The following is a 5,434-nucleotide window of genomic DNA, read 5'->3' on the forward strand; positions in this document are numbered from 1 at the left end:
GCAGCAGTTCAGAGGAGCAGGGGAGCTCCTGCCAACGTCAGAATACCCGCTAAATTACTGTTCATATGTCCTTCACTACAGTTAGACATAAAAATTAAACAATACTCACATTTTATTTTAAAAAGAAACTAGACAATATTACCGTGAACCTTAGAGTCCTGTTTCCTTTACAACACAAACACACACGTGCCTCCGTTGGTTGCACCTATAAGGCCTATAAAATTCTGACTTCCAACAGGTCTGACCTCTCTTTTTTTTTTTTTTTTTTTCACTTTTTTTAAACTCATCTTGTACGTGGCCAAGAACAACATTCTTAAAAGGAAACCTAAGCAAATACTCTCTTGCTGTCTGATCTTCTAAATTGTGAATTTCCATTTAGTTTCCCAAACTAAAATCTGGTACAGTAGCAAGGTAATGGGAAAGATCGAGTTATTACTCACAGAGGTAGCTACTCTGCATGTTGCATAAGCAACAAGATCAAACTGGCCAAAAGAAACAAATGTGAAACAGACTCATTCATAGAATACAGTTAACTGTAGGTATAGAGAAAAACATGCAATCAACCTGCTTTTAAAAAGATGGCTTGTATTTAGTGTAAGTATGTATTTTCTCCATCAGCTGCCATAATTTCAGTAGGCTAGAAATTGTTGATTATTTAAATTACAGTTATGACATTCACATTATATACCAATTGTAAATATTATATCAAATGCAGGGAATTAAAAAAACAACTCAGACCCAGATCCTGACAATTAGGTGTTGATGCTGTGCTTAAGGAGTTTCTTCTTTTAGTGGCTTTACCAGCAATTATTTAATTAGTACCCCTCTTCTACCTACTTGCCTTCATCTATATCAGATTCCTGGAATGAGCTGTCCTAGAGAGATGGGACCTGGAATAATGCTTAAAATTATATTTAGTTTTCTAATACATAAAATGTGATGCTTGGCCAACAGGCAGAACTGTGAGCTCAAGTTCTCAGGACCCTGGATCTTACACGGAACCTTCTCCAAATGCTGATTAACTGGGAGTGACTAACAGTGACGGCAGAGGTTGGAGTATATTGGGTCCAGATCCTGGATACAGTTTGTCTTATGGTATCCTCCCCTTTGAACATTTATTTAAGGACCAACACACGTATGACCCCCACCACCTTGTAACTGTCAGCCAAGTCTTTGTGGGACCTACCAGCAGAACCCTGGCTTCCGTCAGTCAAAAGCTAAGAATGCCACTGCTGAGCTCCTGAGGCCAATGGCAGAGATTTCCCAGCTCTGCTGTAACTTAAGATTTCCACCAGCACACCTGAGAACAATGTTGATTTATGACTTTCCTTGTACTGTTGCTATAAACATTCTGTAAAACTGCTGTTACTAAATTGAAAAAAATGTTGGAAGATGGAATTTAGGGTAGCCTAGATATATGTTCCTGGGTGGTAGCCATTCTTATTTGAATTCAAAATAACAACCTTTTGGCTTCTTTGATATGAGAGGTCTAGTTTTTAGAGAGAAATCTCTCTTTGTGTGTGCATGCATATCTCTCTCTCTCTGTGTATATATATGTGTGTGTGTGTGTGTGTGTGTGTGTGTGTGTGTGTGTATCTAGTCATAATGAGGCAATTGAAAGAAAGGGAAATTATGGGAACATGAAAGAAGAAAGGAGTCCCTTAGCTGGGAGCCTGACTGAAGTCTTTTGACAACCAAGAGGCAAGAATTTCAGCAGAATCAATACATGCTGGATGGCTGTCAACATAAAGTTGATATTCCTTTTGTGTATATTTTATATGAAGATAAGAGTTCCCCATTCTTAAGGTCTGAAAATATATGACCCTAGAAAGGAGATCCCCTCCCACACACACAGGCATTATCTGAGTCTCTCAAACAGAGCTGTTAACTTTGTTTTCATTGATGTTAAACTATAGCTTATTCCACACCAGGCATCTAACCAATTGTAAACCTTTTGGGTACCATCAAGGACTGTGGCAGTATAAAGAGACAGGGATTGTGGTGACACAGGGAGAAAAGGCTGTGAGAGGCAGGAGACCTTTGCTTTAAAGCAAGAAATTCAGAACCTACGGAGAAGGTTCTAAAGACTGAGATAACATGCGTTTCAAAAGACACCTTATCTACAGCAACAAGAGAGAGGCTCCGAAAAGAACTCAGGCGGCTGCCAGCGGGGTAGGGAGTCAAGTTGCTTTTGCTGGGGGCATCTTTTAGGCAGTGCTTTTCGCACAGTGGGTCGTGACCATATGGGAGTCGAATGACCCTTTCATGGTGTCACCTAAGACCATCAGGAAACACAGATGTTTACATTATGAGTCATAACAATAGCAAAATTACAGTAACCATGAAAATAATTTTATGGTTGGGGGGGCCACTATAGCATGAGGAACTGTATTGAAGGGTTGCAGCGTTAGGAAGGTTGAGAACCGCCGTTGGCGGGAGCACGTGTGAGGTGGGCTCGGCTTTACTGTCTCTCGTTGGACCGGCCCTGCTAACTTCCGCTTGCTTCTTGTTGAATGTTATCCTCGTGTTTTCTGGCCACAGACCCAAATCAGGGTCCAAATTCATTATGATTACCCACTTCTTTGCTTTCTCGTAACTCCAGAATCATGTTTAACACTCCGTGCTGTTTCTGCTTAACTGCGGCTATTGAGACTTTAGTTTTTTCTTTCTACCTGCTTCCTAAGGACTTCCGGTGTTGTTACTTTATTTCCTGTCTGCAGAACTAACGTCCTCAATTAAGAGGAACTCCACAAGGAGAGCAACAGAACAAGATAATTTGAACACAGGGAACTTCCCAGAGACTCATACTCCAACCAAGGACTATTCGTGGAGATAACCTGGAACCAGGTGTAGCCCATGGCAGTTCAGTGTCCAAGTGGGTTACATAGTAATGGAAAGAGGGACTGCCTCTGACATAATCTGATTGGCCTGCTCTTTGATCACCTCCCCCTGAGGGGGGAGCAGCCTTACCAGGCCACAGTAGAGGACAATGCAGCCACTTTTGATGAGAACTGATAGACTAAGATCAGAAAGAAGAGGAGAACCTCCCCTATCAGTGGACTTAGGGAGTGACATGCATGCAGAAAGGGGAGGGAGGGTGGGATCGGGAGGGGAGGAGGGAGGGGCTTATGGGGGGAAACAAAATGAATAAAGTGTAATTAATAAAAAAATTTAAAAAAAAGAAGAGAAAAAAAAAAAGAGGAACTCAACTCATTGCCTCCTCTAAGCCGCATCAGTAGATTTTTCAGCCAGTTCAGTCTCTCTCAAGTTGAGTTTTTGATTCTACCTTCTCAGATGGTTTTTCAAGAAACAGGCCTCTTCCACAACCCAAATAAGTAAATTTAAACTCTGTGTTTTTCTTGTTTTATGAATGGAGAAATTCAGCTTTTAAAAAAAATATGAAACTTATAGGCCAATGGATGGAATTAGAAACAATCATTCTAAGTAAGGTAACCCAGATCCAAAAAGACCAAGATCACATGTTTTTTTTCTTCATCTGTAGATGTGAGCTTTGTGTCTTCAGGTAAGCACATTTCATATAGAATACCCAGAGAAGTGGCAAGACTACATTTTCCTTTTTTTAAATTAAATTTTTGGGGTTTTTTGTATTAATTACAGTTTAATCACTGTGTATCCCAGCTGTAGACCCCTCCATCATTCCCTCCAAATCCAACATCTCCTCCCTGCCTCTCTCTAAGTCCACTGCTAGGGGAAGTCTTCCTTCCCTTCCTTCTGACCCTAGCTTATCAGGTCTCACCAGAACTAGCTGCAATGTCCTCCTCTGTGGCCTAGAAAGGCTGCTCCTCCCATGGGGTGGGGAGGTCAAAGAACTAGCCACTGAGTTCATGCCAGAGGCAGTCCCTGTTCCCCTTACTAGGATACCCACTTGGATACTGAGCTGCCATGGACTACATCCCAGCAGGGGTTCTAGGTTATATCCATGCATGGTGCTTGGTTGGAGAATCAATCTCAGACAAGCCCCTGTGCCCATATATATTTGGTCCTTGCGGAGCTCTTGTCCTTTCCAGGTCTTACCAACTCCCTCTTCTTTTATATGATTCCCTGAATATAAGCTTGTACAACCACTTTGGAAATCAATCTGGCACTTTCTAGACAATTAGGAATAGTGCTTCCTCAAGATCCAGCTATACCACTCCTACGCATATATCCAAAAGATGCTCACTTACACAACAAAGACATTTGTTCAACCATGTTCATAGTAGCTTTATTTGTAATAGACAGAACCTAGAAACAACCCAGATATCCCTCAATGGAGGAATGGCTACAGAAATTGTGGTACACTTACACAATGGAATATTACTCAGCAATTAAAAACAAGGAAATCATGAATTTTGCAGGCAAATGGTGGGATCTAGAAAAGATCATCCTGAGTGAGGTATCCCAGAAGCAGAAAGGCACACATGGTATATACTAACTTATAAGTGGATACTAGACCTATAAGATAGGATAAACATACTAAAATCTGTACACCTAAGGAAGCTAAACAAGAAGGAGGACCCAGGGTAAGATGATCAATCCTTACTTAGAAAGACAAATGGGATGGACATTGGAAGTAAGGAAGTAGGAGAAAATGAGAAGAAGGACAGGAGCCTACCACAGAGGGCCTCTGAAAGACTCTACCCAGCAGTGTATCAAAGCAGATGCTGAGACTCATGGCCAAACTTTGGGCAGAGGACTAGGTTTTCAAGGCAGGAGAGATAGAGTGACAGAAGACAGTGCACAGTGTAGAGATGCACCGAATGGCAGCACACAGCCACATGGCTAAGAATGGGGCTTTAGAGAAGAGCGAACAAGCCCACAGCATCAGTAAAGGCTTGCTTATGTTTATGCAAGCATCAGAAATAAATACAGAAAAAGAAAAACTCACAAAAGTGAGTAGAGCCAAGGACCCTCATGGTAGACTCCTGGCAGTTTGTAAGGACTGTGAGAGTGAGGGGTTGGAGGAGGGGTGCGATTCCTGGGAGGGTAAAACAGAGTATCTCTTTAAAGAAATAATTCTCCCACTGTTTCTTTAGTTTGGTTTAACATGAGCCTAACTTCCTAGGTGTGGCCTAGTCTCCTCTTAACCAGCTGATTGACTAGCCCGACTGATTCTACCCTGCAGAGGGTTGTTTTTGTTTGTTTGTTTGCTTGGTTGTTTTTATCACTTTTTCCTTGTACTGTTGCACTAACATTTTGATCAGCTTGCAGGCCAAGCCTATAAAAGGACCAAATAGCCTTTGAATGCTTCAGTTCACCCAAAGAAGTGGTTTTATGTGCTAGGTCAGTCTCTGTGCACTGAACCCGAGTGATACTCACCTTTGTCCACTTTCTCCCTTCACTTATTTTACTCATTCTGTAGATGATTGGTCAAATCATCTGGTACCTGGGTTATGTTACTAAGCTATAGTGTACCCCAGATCATATCCTCATG

The sequence above is a fragment of the Psammomys obesus genome, unplaced genomic scaffold, assembly GCF_907164565.1.
Source record: "Psammomys obesus unplaced genomic scaffold, mPsaObe1.curated_primary_1811, whole genome shotgun sequence".
Taxonomy (NCBI): Eukaryota; Metazoa; Chordata; class Mammalia; order Rodentia; family Muridae; genus Psammomys; species Psammomys obesus.